The following is a 17,716-nucleotide window of genomic DNA, read 5'->3' on the forward strand; positions in this document are numbered from 1 at the left end:
TTCCCAACACTGTCTCCCAGTTGAGTAATAAACCCTGTTCTGTAGTCACTGGGCAGAGCTCACCATGAGAAACAGGAGAGCTAGAGCCCAGAGGCCGGTCTCAGAGGCACTGAGGCCAGGTGGCCTATCCTCTTGGAAAATGTGACCCCTTGAGGGCCTGGCATGCTGAAGGGGTCACTCCCAAGAGACTTTTCAAAGGCAGGGCAGAGCACAGACATAGTGACAGTCATATCAATGGAAGCAATGCGATGCTGTGAGCCCTGAGAGGCTGGGGACTGAGCGTGGGACTAGAAGCCACGAACACCTGCATCCTGTTCCCAGCTCTGCCACTGACTCAGAGTGGCCTTGGCCCATCATAGACAGATGGATTCTGGCCTTTTCACATTCCTCTGGCAGAGTAAAGGGGGTTGGGCAATTCCCGCTCTGCAGGAGTGGCTCAGGGCTGGCATACTTGACCGTATCCTCAGAGCACCAAAGTGTGTCACATGGTGTGGCTGGAGCACTTGGCGTTCTGCCAATAGCAGGGCTGCAGAGCCGCTGAGGCTGCTGCAAGCTAGAGCAACCCTAGGGGTGCTCTAATGGACACTGGGGGCTGTTGCAATCCCTGGAACAGCCCAGGATCCAGGAGATGCAAAGGTGGCTAAAAGCCAGGCTCTCTCCTGGGCTGCACCTCCCGAGAGGCAGAATTTCATTTTTAGATTTGGCACAATATCGCCTTAAGGGCTAATTACATCTCATAGGTGATCTTCTTACTGAGACCATTACTACACTCATAGGGAAACATTTTAAAATGCTCCTTCTCCTAGAAATCAACTCCTTTTTTCTCGTCATTTTTTTCTGGCTTCCTATATCATATAAAGTGTTTGTCATTATTGTGCTCTACATTCCCCCTGCTTTCAGCCAGGTCTCAGAGTTAGGCGAAGCACTCAGAGGGACTGTAACTGATCATCTTATCAGAATCACTGCTGGTTGAAATTTTTTCATCAAAACATTTTTGACCAAATGTGGTTTTTTCAACAAAATGAAAAAGAATTGGTAGGAAATTTTGAAGAATAGTTTAAAATTTTTCCCCATCACCAATAATTGGCCTTTTCAAACCACTTCTAATCAAACCTGATTCCGCCAGGTTTCCTCTTTTTAAATTTTTGCCATTTGAAAATCATCTTTGTAAATTCTCCCAGAGTTTGGAAGAGTGTGACCAAAGCCCTGCTGTGCCTTGGAGCTACTCCTTGTTTTCCCACCCTCCCCACCTAGCCCCCATGCTCCCCCCAAGCTAGTCTGCCCTTTTCTTCTCGGCACCAGAGCTGAAATCCTGGCCCCACTGGCGCCGGTGGGAGGATTATTACCACGTGTTACCCCGTATCTCCACTACCCAGCTCTCCCCCACATGGTGAACACTCAGACTCATCCCTGGCCCCCGTAACTCTCCACTGTGTTTCTGGACAGAGGTTTCTAGTTGCTAAGGGCAGGGCCAGGATATGGGCACAGTTTCTAGTTGTTGGGGGCCATTCTACGGAACTGACTGTCCCAGCAAGCAGGACCCAGCTATACATCCCCACTGCCCCTAGGAGCAGGACACGTCCCACTGAACCAGGAATCAATCAGCCTCAGGGGGACATTTCTGGGCACAGCCACCACATGCTACCCAATGGGGACTTGCTGTGGGGGCCTCTTGTAGGCCACAAGACACATTTATTGCCCAACGCTCCCTGGCTTCTCTGCCCACCAGCTGCCACCTTTGCTGCTCTGCTCATAATCCCCGAGTTCCCTCAGACAGAGCTCAGGCTGGGGGCCTAGCCTTCCCCAGCACAGCCGCTGGCTCCTGTGGGAGAGAGACTAGGCCCTAAAGCCCCAGGAATCCTACCTGAGTCCAGCCGCTGAACGTGGAGAGAAAGGAGGGAAATGGTGAAGGCAAGCAGCGGCAGTGACCTCACGGAGCCAGGGGACATCGGGGAATCCTCCATCTCCCTGATGTCCAGACGACCACACAAGCCCTGGGCGAGCGAGTCGGTGAGCGAGACCCTGCGATCCAGGACATGAGAGTGGTAAATGGGCAGAGCTGGTGCAACCATGCTGACTCCACTGGGCGCTGGAGTGCGACAAGCCCACATTCAGGCCAGACCTTTCAGAGGGGCCCAGCACCTGCCGCTGAAGCCAAATTTTCCAACGGGCTCAGTGCGCCGGGCGCACAGAAAGTGCTGAGTTCTGCTGACAGTCTGGCCCAAACCCAGGCCAGCTCCAGCACTGGCACAGGAATAAACTCGCTCTTAAAGGAACGATTTCTAGATAGGTCCCAGAACTACTGGCTGAAAGCTCCTGACCCCCGGCCTGCAGGTGCCCTCAGCCCAGGGAACTCCGTGCTGGTTCGGAACTGCAGCCCTGAGCTACAAAGAGGGCTGGGGGTGGGGGGGGTCTTTCTTAAACCACACACAGGGCAGCCCCCTCTGCCACTCCTTATGGCAGGGGGCCCTGCTGCCACCCAGCTGCAGCTCATGGGGGAGGAGTTGTTCTCCCAGCCTCCATCCCTGCCCATCTGGGAAGGGGACTCCAGACTGCCAAAAGGGGAGTCCCCGGGTCTCCCCCATTTGCCACCACTTGCTGCTGAGGAGGAAGTGGCCGGACAGTGGATTGTCAGTCCCTGGAATGGGGAGAACCGAGTGGGGCACAGCCAGAGGTCTGTGTCCAGAAGAGGATGCCGCAGTCCTGGGGGTGACATGGGTCCTGGAGCAGAAGTGATGGTGGCGAGCCATCACCAGATAAAGGCGCACTGGCTAACAAAGCTAATTCCCAAGACAGCCAGCAGGAGGTGCCACAGTGGTGAGTCCAAACTGTGTCAGTCTCTCTTGCAGGATCTGAGGTTTTTGCAAGTGGAATCAGGATAAAAATGCAAGAAACAACGTAGGAGCGGGTGGAAGTGGGTATTGTGGGACAGGATGGGAGCGGGATTTTAAAGATAGTCCCACGCAGGGCTCTAGCTCCAGGCAGGCGAGCAGGAACCACTGGATCTGTTCCCCAGTCAAGTAGCTTTCATGTTGAAGGAGTGCCTTTGAGAGGCAGTGACAAGGGCAGAGTGCACACAGAAAGGGGCATTTCTGCATGGCTAGTACTCCTGGCTGGGAGCTTTGGGGGCTGGGGCTCAGGTCCACTGCAATGAGCATTGGGCACTAACGCCATCAGGCTCCTTTAGAGATCTCAGTCCCACAGTTCAGAGGCGAGCCCCCCTTGACTCACCCCCTACTCTGAGCAACAAGAGGGCGATTCACCCTGTGCTGGTGCTGAGCCCAGGGCAGAGGCCCAAAGGAAAGAAAGCAAGGCACCTTCCTGACCCCAGGGCTGCCAGGGGCTGGTTTGGAGCAGCCTATAGTCTGTTCTGGTGCAGGATTGTCCCCATCACACCCCAGTCTGCCCCCGGCATGCCCCATGCACCCTGCACTGCTATGGGTGGTGATGCAGAGTTGGCTACACCAGCCCTATGCCCAAACACTGGGCAGCCCCAACCCTGGGCATACCTGCTTTGTTTGCTAATCAGGATACTGTGTAAAGCTAACATAGTTACTGAGGGTTTATGCTTGAGGAGCAGAAGCTTATTGGGAAAGATGTGTACTGTGTAACCTTAACTACTTGTGTGATTCTTCCTCAAATAAATGACTGTGCATTAAGCATATTGGTTTCCAAATTCTCACTGGTACTGGTACCAGTCCGCCCAGCTGTGGGCCATTAAAGATCAGCTCTCAGGCAGGTAATGTCAGGGCTCAGTGTTGAAATGGATCTTTAATGGCCCACAGCTGGCAATTCTCCTGCCAATTTCAGCTCCATCAGCAGTTTGCACGGAATGTTTGCAGTTCAGAGTCAGACAGTGCCAGGTGAGCATGAGCAGGGACCCTCCGTAGAGGAGCCCCATCTCTTGGGCAGGCTGGCTGAGTCATGGGACACTGCTGGGGAGAGACAGGGGGATGAGACAGGAGTTAAAATAACTGGTGTCCCCAGGCAACTCTGACATCTCCCCTAGAGGAAAACATGCAAGCCCTGTGCTGTTATTTACTACTAGCCTTTCTTAGAGTGAAATACCAATCAAATACCCCTGTAAAATGCTCCGGGTGCCTGAACAAAAAATCAATAAATCAAAGCTGCAAAACAGCCCTGTTAGCCACCCAGAAACAACCCTCAATCTTCCCCTGTAACTCCATCAAATAAAGAAGGGCCCGCTAGGCTCTGGTGAAGGGGCTGGTCCCTTCTCACATACCCTGGAGACCAGCAGGACCTTTCTGATTAGAAGCCAGGGCAGGGAACTCTGGAATTACGAGGATATTGGTTGGGCTATAGCACATGCAGTGGGAGCATGCCAGCTGCTGCACCCCTTCGTAGGGCGGCCCTGCCCTAGTCCTGCTGGCACAGGACAACAAATTTAAAAGCAAAGTAAAGGATGAAAACTTCCTGCCACTATCTGATGAACCCAGGAGAAACTTCTCAGCTGTAACAGAAGTGTCGTCATCCAGCTTCTTCACAGTCAGTTAAATGGAGCCCTAGTCCAGGAGGTGCCTTACAATTAATGAATTATGGTTATGGTATGAAGCAAAATCATTTAGGAAAAGAGAATCAGTTGGGTATCAGTCTGGCCTAGTGTAATTTTCTGTGAATGCTTGTTCAATGACAGCAGAATTTGTTCTTTTCTCCTGCACGTAGCAAGGCTGAAGAAGAAAGTGAAAGAGTAAAGCAGAACAAGGGGGTTTGCCAGAGGTCAAAAAATCATTTTTGCTGCTTTTTAGCAAAACTGAAAACCAAAATCATCACTTTTCCCACAGCTCCTGGTCCCCAGCACCTCACAGCCTGGATAGTAGATCCAGGGCCTCCCTCACTTACGCAAGCTAATCCCACTGTAAGGATTGAGCGACTCCCAGGGTTAGGCCAAGCTGTTCCTAAATTCCATAGGTACCAGCATCGGCAAAATAACCCTAACCCACATAGTAACCCTGAACCTTCGAGTGGACATGCCCCTCCACAGGGTTATGTGTTTAGATTCCATTTAGGGGCCCGTGACCGTGTTCCTTTCTTTTCAGATGCCGCACAGAACAATTCACGCCTGCAGAGACCCAAGTAAAAAATGAGGACTCAGTTGTAATGAAGTTTAACCAGAGGCTTAAGGCTCAACGATGGGATATCTGGAAACTCCAAGCCCACGGGAATGAGTTGATGATGGAAGGCGAGAGAGAGAGAGAGAGAAGGAAAATCTGTAGATTATTTGTCTGCATATTCTACAAATTACTCAGCATAACGCCAATCGGCCCCGAGTGTAGTTATCGCCCCTTTAGGCAGGAAGGCAAGAGGGAGATTCAGTGTCTGCAGCGGTAGGGGGCTGCCACAGAAATTTTATTATAGATACTGGGACAGCAATTAGCATTATCCATGTTAAGGATTTTAGATCCTCTTCTCTGTCATCGGGGTGTACAAAAACACTTGCAACTTTTGCAAGAATCAGGTTGTTACCACACTTCCTATACTCATTGAAGTTCAGATAGGTCACCTAAGAAAGGTTCAGACCTTTGTACTGATGAAATTAGCAGACCCAGGGAATTGCCTATTGGGAACTGATTTCCTATACAAATAAGGATGTGTTCTTGATTTGGTTAACCAATTGTTGTGTCTTACTGTAGAACAGGCAAAGGATGACTCAACAGTGCTCATACCTGAGTGTGGCATGGTATCTCCAGTGGAGGAGACTGAACCTGAGGGGTATGATTTAACCAAAATAGTGGCTAATCATGCAGACCAACCTGAGTTACAGGTGTTACTTCGCAAACGTGCAGATGATTTTGTGAAATACAAGCATGATTGTGGATGTATGGCAGTCACTATTGTTGTAAAAGGAGGAGATATATCAACCCAAAGACAATATCTTTACCCAGAACTGGCAAACCCATATATGGAAAAGACTATCAAGTCTTTACTGACACAGGGAGTACTACGTAGATGTACTTCCACTGCCAATTCCCCTATCTGGCCTGTAAAGAAACCAAATGGTTCTTGGCATCTCACAATTGATTACAGATGCCTGAATCAGGCCACGACCACTTGTTCCCCTACAGTGGCCAAGATGCAAAATTTAATCAAGTCCTTTGATCCAGAGGCTAAGTAGTTTACTGTCCTTGACATCAGTAACCGCTTTTGGACATTATCATTGGCCCACATTGTACAGTACCATTTTGCATTTAGTTTCCAGGGAGTCCAATATTCCTGGACACATTTACCCCAGGGGTATAAATCTGGACATGACTTATGAGGAGAGGCTGAGGGAACTGGGGTTATTTAGTCTGCAGAAGAGAAGAGTGAGGGGGGATTTGATAGCAGCCTTCAACTGCCTGAAGGGGGGTTCCAAAGAGGATGGAGCTCAGCTGTTCTCAGTGGTGGTAGATGATAGAACAAGGAGCAATGGTCTCAAGTTGCAGTGGGGGAGGTCTAGGTTGGATATTAGGAAACACTATTTCACTAGGAGGGTGGTGAAGCACTGGAATGGGTTCCCTAGGGAGGTGGTGGAATCTCCATCCTTAGAGGTTTTTAAGGCCCAGCTTGACAAAGCCCTGGCTGGAATGATTTAGTTGGTGTTGGTCTTGCTTTGAGCAGGGCGTTGAACTAGATGACTCCTGAGGCCTCTTCCAACCCTAATCTTCTATGATTGCTCTACAGTACTTGTATGATGTGAACTGAAAAATACTATTTTTTTTGTTTATCATTTTTACGGTGCAAATATTTATAATCAAAAATAACATACTTTCTGATTTCACTTACAACACAGAATACAATATATATGAAAATGTAGAAAAACATCCAAAATATTTAATACATTTCAATTGGTATTCTATTGTTTAACAGTATCAGAGGGGTAGCCATGTTAGTCTGGATCTGTAGAAGCAACAAAGGGTCCTGTGGCACCTTATAGACTAACAGAGGTATTGGGTTTTTTTGTTTTTTGTTTTTTTTCCCCACTGCTTGCATCCGAAGAAGTGGGTATTCACCCACAAAAGCTTATGCTCCAATACCTCTGTTAGTCTATAAGGTGCCACAGGACCCTTTGTCGCTTCTATTGTTTAACAGTGCAATTAAAAATGCGATTCATTGTGATTAATATTTTTAAGTTAATCACGTGAGTTACCTGCGATTAATCAACAGCCCTAGTCTATAGCTTTTAGTCTCAGTTTCTAGTCAGTGCTATTGGCCTTCTCCATATGGAAACCTTTTCAAAGTGTCTAAAATGCTTGGGAATCTTTCTTTTCCCCAATATTTGTCAGGCCCTGCTGCACCTCCGGCTTCGAGCCCGCAAATGGGCCCCAATACCTTAGGACAGGATGTCCTGCCAGCATTTCCAGCCCCACCAGAAGCAAGAAGCCACCCAGACTCTGAGAATAAAGCCAAGCAAAAAGAGTTTCAATAACTCACCCAAGGATAGCACAGTGAAGAGCTAGAAAGAAAGAACTGAAGACTCTCTTCTGCATTCTCTTGCTAAAATCTTCCCAGTTTCTCTTGGATGCGGTGTCATGTTTTACTTTTTGAGTAATTAAACAGCTGTTATATTATCTCCCAAGGTGGCTGCATGTTAGTGGTTGGTAAGGGGATCTCTGCATACACTGTAAAATAATTTGACCTCTAAATACATCACAATTATCATTTGGCTGCACTGCATGGCTTCTTAACACACCATGGAGAGAGCAGAGATAGAGCTTAGATACCCCTGCTCCAAAAACTCCCACCAGATGGCCTAAAGGAAATTCGCCCTTGGCTAACAAGCAGCATGAAGCCTATGCCACGCTATCATTCTGGGGCTTCTGTTGTTTCTGATTCCACCATGCATTAATTTACATAGCAGACAGGTAGAGAGCTGTGACAGTCCCTACAGTCCATGCAGACCGGACAGCCTAATATTAACGAGTCTCCATAATTCCTTACATGGTGTTAATACAGACATTTCACAAGGATATTCATCGCCAGAGTGTCGTTAGCTTTCAGAAAAGGCCTCACTCGGCGCACTCTTAGACCGTAGTATTGTATGCAAGCAGTGGATTTAATTGTTTATCACTCTTGCCTCAGCCCCTGAAAGGGGGAGGGATGTTAACAGATGGGTGGTGCCCAGAGAACCTCCGAGTGTGATGATTGGCTCCCCCTGTGGTGGGAGCACCTCCAGAACTGGCAACGGATCAGTGGGGCGCAGGTGACTGTGCTGGGCTATCCCAACAGGGACTTTGGATGTAATTTGACTAATAAAGTTGTGGCCTGGTTAAAACCCAGACCATGTGTCCTTAGGATTCTTCCACGCAGTGAGTGCACCAACCCTCTTTATGAGATGCAGCCTGCTTCCCCATTGCAGGTCAGTCCCATTCTGTGGGCAGGGACCCAGGCCTTCCTCCCCTTTTGGCTGCCTTTCTAGAGGAGACCTAACTCTGCTGCTGCTGCCATGGCATGGCTGATTAGCAGCCTGACTCATCGTTAGAAAAGAGACCTTAGTCAGCCAAGTGGGACTGCAAGAGAGCTCCCCTCTCAATACCACTTCTCAGAGAACCTGCTTCCGAGCTGATCAAAGTCTGTTTGATGGATAATGGAACAAGACATGGAATAACTTATTTGATCTATTTTAACCCTCTCTCTCAAGGATGCAGTCAGCAGTGGTTATATCTCTGGCCGGAAACTTGGTGCTCACACGCGACGTGAGATGATTTCAGTTTACACCCTCTTACTCGTTCATGAATTCAACATTTCCCAGCAAGACCTCCGTTTGCTCTGAGGTCAAACCTCTCCTTATTTATTGAGGGCCAGGCACTTTCCAAACATTCTCTGCTCCAAGGAGCTCACAATCTAACCTTTAAACCCTAGGATGATTTCCCAGAGGAATATGGGCTCATTAAAGCAGGAGACTGAGTCAGAGAACCGAGTGACTTCTTGTAGCTGACCTTCCGCATGGGGTGAGGTGAGTGCCAGGAGGCTGGTCTGGCCCTCGGACCGTGGGCCAGCCAAAGCATGGCTGGAGTTATTTTCAATTGCTTATTTAATTTGGCAGGCTGCTACATTTTGGTTCTTCCAGACCTGCTGGAAGCAATGGTGGGTACTCCATAACTCCTTGTAGCACCAGTGCCGTCTTATCTTGCAGTATCCGAGTACGTACCTCATGCCTAAGGGCCAAATTCTGAAATCGGATGCTTGCATGTGGCTCCTATTATCTGCAAGAGGGAGACACATGAGCAATTCCAATAAGGTAGAATTTTGCCTTAACTGATTACATTGCTTCTAACATCTTTTTAATCATAAAGTCCCCATTGTTAGAGCGCACAGTTGTCAGTGCCTTAATGCTAAGCAGAAGAAGAATGTGGCATCCTTGTAAGTTCCCCCAAAGCAGGTATTTGTCTTTTCAGTGAATCACAGACAATTACTGTAGCAGAGTCTCCCTGGCCCCTCACCTAGGAGCCACAGGGACCTGCCAGCCGCTTCCCGGGAGCCACCTTAAGTAAGCACTGCCTGGACCCTGCACCCCCTCCCATGCCCCAACCCCGTCCCACCCTGAGCCCCTTCCCGCACCCCAAACCCCTCGGCCCCAGCCCAAACCAGAGCCTCCTGCACCCCAAACTCCTCATCCCCGGCCCCACCCCAGAGCCTGCACGTCAACCATCTGCCCCAGCCCTGAGCCCCCTCCTGCATGCAAACTCGCTCCCAGAGCCTGCACCCCTCCCGCACTCCGAACTCCTCAGCCCCACCCCAGAGCCTGCATCCCCAGCCGGAGCCCTCATCCCCGCCCCAAACCCCTGCCCCAGCCCTGAACCCCCTCCTGCACCTCAAACTCTTCACCCACGGCCCCACCCAGGAACCCGCACCCACAGCCGGAGCCTTCACGTAGTACGGCCCTACAGACTGGGTGAAGGGCTGTCAGGCTGGAAAGCCAGAAAGGCGGAAGTTGCAGGAGTCAAGGCAGAAGATAATGATGGGCCTGGATGATGGTGTTAGTGACGTGGTAGAAAGAGACGGTCAGATCTCAGAAATGACATGGAGGAAAAAAGCAGCTAGACTCTTGTGATAAATGAAGGGGGGTGTAGCTCCCTTTGATAGACAGCCAGCCAGCTAGCTGTAAAATCCCTCTTGGTCTGTTCTCTGCTTGCTTTGCCTGTAAAGGGTTAACAAGCCCACAGGTAAAAGAAAAGGAAGTGGGCTCATGACCAAAAGAGCCAATGGGAAGGCAGAACTTTTTAAAATGGGAAAGAAACTTTCCCTTTTGTCTGTTGTTCTCTGGAGAAGCTTTGGGCCTGCCCCCTGAATGCGTGCCTTCTGCTTCAGTGAACTATATTGCGTTGGACCAATCTCCTTTGCCCATGCTCAATGCGGCTGACTGGCAGGAAGCCCAGCTGCAAGATATTGGCATTCGTGATACACTACTTGCCAAAAGGGAGGGGCGAAGCCCAGCTGTGGTTGTCCCACCTAACCCGGAGGGTAAACTACTATTGAGAGAATGGACCAAACTAAAACTGATTCAGGGAGTGCTACATCGAGTGACCACAGACCCTTTACAGAAGCAACGAGCACAGCTAGTGCTGCCAAAAGAGTACAGAGCCCTGGCCATGAGGGCCCTGCATGATGACTTTGGACATTTAGGGATGGAGAGGACCCTGGAACTTCTTCGTAGTAGATTCTATTGGCCTCGGATGGCTGAAGATGTTCGCAGGAAATGTGAGACCTGCGCTCGATGTGTTCAAAGGAAAACTCTGCCCACGAGGGCTGCATATCTCAAGAACATCACCAGCACCAAACCTTTGGAACTGGTATGCATCGATTTCTTGTCTTTAGAAGTAGACAAGAGGAATATTGGGAACATTCTAGTAGTGACTGACCATTATACACGATATGCGCAGGCATATCCCACGCGTGATCAGAGGGCCACCACGGTTGCTCGAGTACTGTGGGAGAAATATTTCTCAGTTTATGGATTTCCAGCCCGGATACACTCGGATCAGGGGCGGGACTTTGAGAGTCATCTTCTGAAGGAGGTGCTGAGGATAGCGGGAATTAAGAAGTCTAGAACAACGCCTTATCACCCGCAAGGTGATCCTCAGCCAGAGAGGTTCAACCGAACCCTATTAGATATGTTGGGGACTTTGCGACCAGAGCAGAAAGCAACCTGGAGCCAACATGTTGCATATCTGGTACACGCCTACAATGCCACAAAGAATGATGCTACAGGAGTCACCCCATATCTCTTAATGTTTGGACGAGAACCAAGATTACCCATAGACCTGTGCTTTGGTGTATCAGAGGATGGAGATAGCTATGAAACTCATCAGCAATATGTATCCCGACTGAGAGAAAAGCTGCGGGATGCTTATCACTTAGCTACATCTGCGGCTCGGAAGAACGCCGACCGCAACAAACATCGATATGATGCTAGGGTACGTCTGCAAGAACTCCAGCCGGGGGACAGAGTTCTGCTGCGAAATTTGGGTATTGCTGGCAAACACAAGATAGCCGACAGATGGAAGGCAATACCTTACTTGGTGATGGAAAAGCTAGGAGACCTGCCGGTCTACAAGATCAAACCTGAAGAGGGTCCAGGGCAGACAAAGACAGTGCATAGAAACCTTTTGCTCCCAGTGGGGGAATTGGTAGGCACCCCGTATGAGATGGGCCACAACAGGGCAACTGGGCAGAACGAAGGTGCTGGACCAAAGCCGCCCTCCAACGTGGACAGCCAGCCCCCTGCAGCTAACCTACCCCCATGCAGCACATCTGAGAGTGAGTCTGAGGAGGAAGACACAACCATGGTGTACCCTGGGATGGAGACAAGATTTCAGTCTCGATCGGCTGAATCAACAGAGAGCTCCTCTTCTTCCACCCTAAACCCCATGGCAGAAGTATTTAGGCCCATTCCTGACACCCCCGAGCCACTGGTGGGACCCCCATGTGATGACACACCCAGGTTATTGGACAGTGGAGACATACAGGTGGAGGATGTCCTGGGCACCTTGGACCCTCCACTGTTAGAACTAGAAATGCAGGGGCCTATGCCAGTAGCCGAGGGACCCTCAAAGGAAACCTCTCCATCCATCGGTCAAGAGGCTGTCCCGCCCACCACGGCAACAGAGATTCTCAATAGACGAGACAGGGTAATAAGACCAGTAAAACGGTTGACTTATGATGCACCTGGGGTAACTAGTGAGGAACCAATATGTTTAGCACACAGGCTTGTGGAAGCTAGAGTGGGCTATCTGAGGCCCTTTGGAGGGAACCAGTGAGTTGTTATAATAGGGAGTGTGATTTGTCGGGACGACAAATTTTCGGCTGGGGGGAGGATGTAAGCAGAGTCAGGATGAGCTCTACCCTGACATCTGGTGGTGAATTATGGCGAGGGTGGAAAAGAACTCCAGGGGCTGATCTTGTTTGCATAGGCACACCCACTCGCCTGGCATGAAACCACAGCAACTCAAAGTGGTTACTTTGGCTGGTGTGGGATCCCCAGTTTCTCTGTTATTGGGGCAGGAAGAATAAAGTTTTGTTACCCTGATTCTGTGAATCAAGGCCAGTGGAACTGTTGTATGACAGAAGGACTGAGTGAGTCATTCACCATTACCTAAGTAGCATTTGCTTGTCAAGGGGCATGGGTTACAAAACCCAGTGAATTGAGAGAGGATGGGGACAGGTATTTGTACCTGATGGTGTGGCCCCCTCCCCAAGGGGGTTGAAACACCAATTGCACTACCTCCTCTCTCCATTGTTGAATGTCAGAGCTAACTTTGATTCCCTTAGGAGTCTAGTTACAGACTGCTGAGCTGAGTTCGCTTTGGGCCAATAGTGCACCAGCACTGGGGCTCCCCTACTACTAGCTGAAATCACTAAGAGCTGAAATCACAAAAGAGCTAAAGCTATTTAAGAGCTGAGATCACTGAGGCTGTGTTAACTAGTGGGGGAGCCTGAAGCTATAGCTAAGCTAACTTAGCTTAGCGGGGAGTGAGCGGAGCGGAGCGGCTCACAGGTCGGTGAGCGGAGCGGCTGGAGGAGCAGCTAGCAGAGCAGAGCAGAGCCTTGTGGGAGCGGCCCAAGGGATGGCCGGAGCGGAGTGGAGCGGAGCGGAGCGGAGCAGCGCGGCTCACAGGTCGGTGAGCGGAGCGGAGCGGAGCAGCTGCCAGAGCAGTTCGTGGGACTGCGGGTGGAGTGGAGCAGTTCGTGGTGAAGGCTGCAGTGGAACCCCACGGAGAAGCAGCCGGTTGACCTCGGATCACGTAAGGTGCCCCTTAACACCCTGCTCACCCCCCCCCTTGAACTCTGGGGCTGCACTGATCATGGACAGAGACTTTGGGGGGTGGTCGGACTTTTGGGACTTTTGTGATTCTTGGGTTGCTGGACCCAAGAGACTTTGGGATTGGTGGACTTTTGGGACTTTGGTGATTCTTGGGTCGCTGGTTTCAAGAACCAACAGGAGAGGACACGGCCCAATTTGCTGGGGTGGGTCTTCGCTCATGGTTTGGTCTAAAAACTCTAGTTGTGGTGTTTTTTCCATTTAATGCTGATGTTGTTTACCTCATGTTATTAAACATTTTCTGTTACACTCAGACTCCGTGCTTGCGAGAGGGGAAGTATTGCCTCTTAGAGGTGCCCAGGGGGTGGTATGTAATTGTCCCAGGTCACTGGGTGGGGGCTCGAGCCGGTTTTGCATTGCGTTATTGAAACGGAACCCCTAGATACAGAACCCGGCCCTTGTTGCTGCCAACTTAGATGGGCAGAAGGGTTACACTTGTAACCCTTAAGCTGAACCCACGAGGAAGCTAGTTTGGGTGCTTAATTTTTGGAATTGCTCTTTTAAAATCTAGCAAAAGCCTAAGTTCCTGATGTATTTTCTTCCTTTTTGTTTTTAATAAATAATAAAACTGCACTGGGAGTGACAGAGTGGGGATTCAGCCTTGACATCGCTCATCTTCATTTTTTTTAAATAGCTCATTTTCTTTTTTTATGAATTGAGCTGAGGAAAAGGTCACAACCCTGGCTGCTGTCTGGGTTTGCAGGTGTTTGGTGGTGTGCCGGGTTCAATAGGGGTGCTAGGGGTGCCAGAACGAGGGGTGCTAGGCCCGCCGCACCCCCTGGCTTGAAGTGGTTTCCATAGGGCGACTATGCCAGGTTGGGGAAGACGCTTAAGGAAATGGAGGCTCAGGTGATCTTCAGTGGGATTTTGCCTGTGCCTAGAGAAGGGCAGCAAAGGTGTGACAGGATTATGATGCTCAACAGATGACTCAGGCAGTGGTGCTATGAGGAGGGCTTTGGGATGTATGGCCACTGGGAGGCATTCATGGACAGAGGACTGTTCTCTCGGGATGGACTTCACCTGAGCAGGGAGGGAAATAGACTTCTAGGCATAGGCGGTGAGTTATATCTCCATGTGGTGCCCAGGCACCAGCAATATTCAGAGCCCAGGGGCCCAGCTCCACCAATATTTGGGGCCGGGTGTTCTCCCCCTCCCCCCCACCCCGGCCCCACCTGCCGCCCCCTCACGCCGGCCTCTCTAGCTGCCTCCCTGGAGCAGAGCATCCCTGGCTCCTCTTCCGCCAGCTCCATGCTGCCTCCCTGCAGCAACTGCTCCCGTGGGGTCCTAGTGCGCCCCCATCTCGACTGCCAGGGCAGACTGACTGAGCCTTCCCTTCCACCCTCCGACCCTTCCCTTTTCCGGCGGGACCCTCCACCAGCACAGCCCCCCCCCCCCCCCCCCCGCCCGCAGTCACCGCTCCTGCCCCATGCTGGGCAAGGGGCAGGAGGGACCATGGGGAGGAAGGGGAGTGATGTGGGTAATTATACGCTGTCAGCCTGACATCCATCCCAGGCAAGATGATGGAATATCTGCTATGGGATTATGTAAAACAAGTGGAAAACAGACGTGTCATAAGTGCGCTGAACTGAGTGTCGTCAGAGCACCTGTTTGTTTTCTTTCCCCCTCCCTAGCCCCCAGGCACAAGGGCACAGAGTAGAATGCCCTGGGTACTGCTCATCCCGTGCAACTCCATTGGTAATCGGACTCTCCCTCGCCCAGAGTTCAAATCAGGGTAGCTTGTCCGTGATGCAGTGGGAGGTGTGGTCAAATGTTTGGCTGCATGTCTGTGTTCTTTCTGCAGGCTGTATTGACTGTGGCCGGACACCCCAGCAGGCTCCAATCAAACCAATAAATCCCAGACTTGGTTTGTAGCAAAGGCACTTGGTCAGGTTTCTTGTCAGCGTTGAGGAGAGAGCAGCCATTGGACTATACGCTGAGTAGCTGCAGATTGACAAGATCCGCGCTGATGCGTGAGTGGCGGACGGGGAGAGATTTTCTGGAATGTGTGAAACTGACAGAGAAGATGCCACAGTAAAGGAAATAGGGGCATGAAGGGTGCGGTGATCCTAGCAAGGTGGAAAGAGCGGGAAATGAAGGTGCTTTAAGCAAAGAAATGACTGAACTATGTTGCAGTTTTGATTTTATTAGGAATTGCTCCTGGGGAATGTTACGTATTGGTGGGAATATTCTGGACTGATGTTATAGGGACAATCCTGATAGTTGGGGCTTTGTCTAATATCGGCACCTGTTACCTCCCCCCCGCCCTGATCCGATCCGATTTTTCACACTTCCCGGCTGGTCGCCAGCTGCTGCTGGGAAGCTGCTGGGAGCCTTAGAGGCTGTTGGTGCTTCCCTGGGGTCCGAGCAGAGACTGTTGCTGCTGCCTATAAATCTGCAGTTGGATTTATCACCCTATCCCCGTGTGAGTCACTCGGGGCAGCACCTGAGCCAGTCAGCCACATTCCTAACAGCTGAACAGAAGATCTCGTGGTCACAGGTCACGGAAGGGCCCCTACAAAGTACATGTACCAACAAGACACTAATTTTACATTTGCTATATCAGGTCACGTGCCTGGGGAAATTCAGGTGTATTATCAGCATGGGCACCAATGACCCTGAGAATAGTGTTTTAACCAGTTACATTATATTTACCTCTTGGTTAATATAATTACTGTGTTGAATTGTGTGTGTTATTTCTTGGGAGCCTCCAAATATCTGGCAGGTAAGTGGGGGTTACACTGGTGATTAGAATTTCCCTCCTAAGCTGCCCTGATGATCCTGCCAGAAGGGGGCACAGGGGATGGAGGGCAACCGCCAAATAAACTCATACGGGAAGAAAATAAGGAAGTTAAACCCCACTGAGCTGAGGGCAGGATCCAGAAGAACCCAGGCCTGTCCATCAAAACCTATAAGGAGATCACCTCCTTTAGAGCTAACCAGGTGGATGGGGGGCACTGTGATGCTGTGGAATGTGGGAGGCACTTTATCATATTGTTGATACCAGTATTCTACAATTGCGATGAATTGTGCTAGATATGCCATGTGAGGTATTTGTGAAAATGTTATGATTTGCCAAGTATGATAATCTTATTTATATGTTTGTATCACCTTTGTAGTGCGAGTTATAGATACGTAGGGTATATCTGTGTTTCCAGACTTGTGCTGTGTTTCTGAGTGACACTGACACACAGACTGGCATCAGCACTGCCTGGCCTGTTCAATGGCCCATCAAGGGTCATCAGCTGTACAATGAACCCATTGAAAGGCCAGGGACTACGCCTTATGACTCAGCAGGACTTGTAGGGCCATGTCTATAGACAGGGGACTCTAAGGCTTTGTCTACACTCCCCAGCTTTTAGCAACACAACCCCGCCGCTAAAACTTTGGCAGTGTGAACTTTTTTTGTTGGCACTTTTGTCGACAAAAAATTTCCACCCCCTACGAGTGGGGTTATTGTTGTTGACAGGACCGGGCTCCTGCTGACAACGTGGCATTCATACTGCTGACTGGCAAAATGTTCGTCTTTTATAAAGGTTTTTTTTTAAGCACCGGTGAACACCAAAACTTTTGTCGCTCACTTGGCAGTGTAGACAAGCCCTAAGGCTTTTCCAGGCCCATGTGTTGTTAGTTTGTAGTTGGGACACAGGAAGTACAAGCCACCTGGAAAAGGAATATAAAGGGCAGCTGCATCATCTCCATTTTGTCATTCCTGCTCCTTATCTCTGGAGTGACTTTTCTACAAGCCGAAGCTCTGAACAAAGGATTGAATGACCCATCCAAGCTGTGGATGTGATCCAGAGGGACTTTCAAGCCAGTGAATTCCCCAGTACTGTTAAGAACTTGATATATGGACCTTGAAGTCGCTGTATGTATCTGAGTGCTTTATCATTTAACACTCTTGTCTTTCTTTTTTCCTTACAATAAACCTATCATTTTACACACTAAAGAATTGCCTGGCAGCGTGGTATTTTGGGTAAGATCCAACTTAATATTGACCTGGCACTGTGGATAACCCTTTGGGGTTACCAGAATATTTTGTATAACGAGCAGAGTTTTTAAATAACTTTCACTGTACTGGACCTAGGTGCTGATTGGGAGCCAGAAAACTGAAACACAATGTGATTTCTTTTTTCAGCTTCTCGATAACCAGTATGGGGGATGAGAAGCAGAGTTTATGACGGGTTGGTGAGTTTAACCTCAGTGTTAACCACCAGTTTTGCTCTCCCTTTTGCAGCCTGCCCTAACCTTGGCAACTGCAATACAATAATCCCTAGCACTTCTAGAGCATTGTTGGCTCCATTTTATTGATGGGGATAAAGGCACAAAGAGAGGAAAATGACTGATTTTCTGTGGAAGCAGCAGAAATGGGAACAGAATCCAGGAATCCTGGCTCCCGGC

This window comes from Chrysemys picta, unplaced genomic scaffold (genome assembly GCF_011386835.1).
Source record: "Chrysemys picta bellii isolate R12L10 unplaced genomic scaffold, ASM1138683v2 scaf410, whole genome shotgun sequence".
Taxonomy (NCBI): Eukaryota; Metazoa; Chordata; order Testudines; family Emydidae; genus Chrysemys; species Chrysemys picta.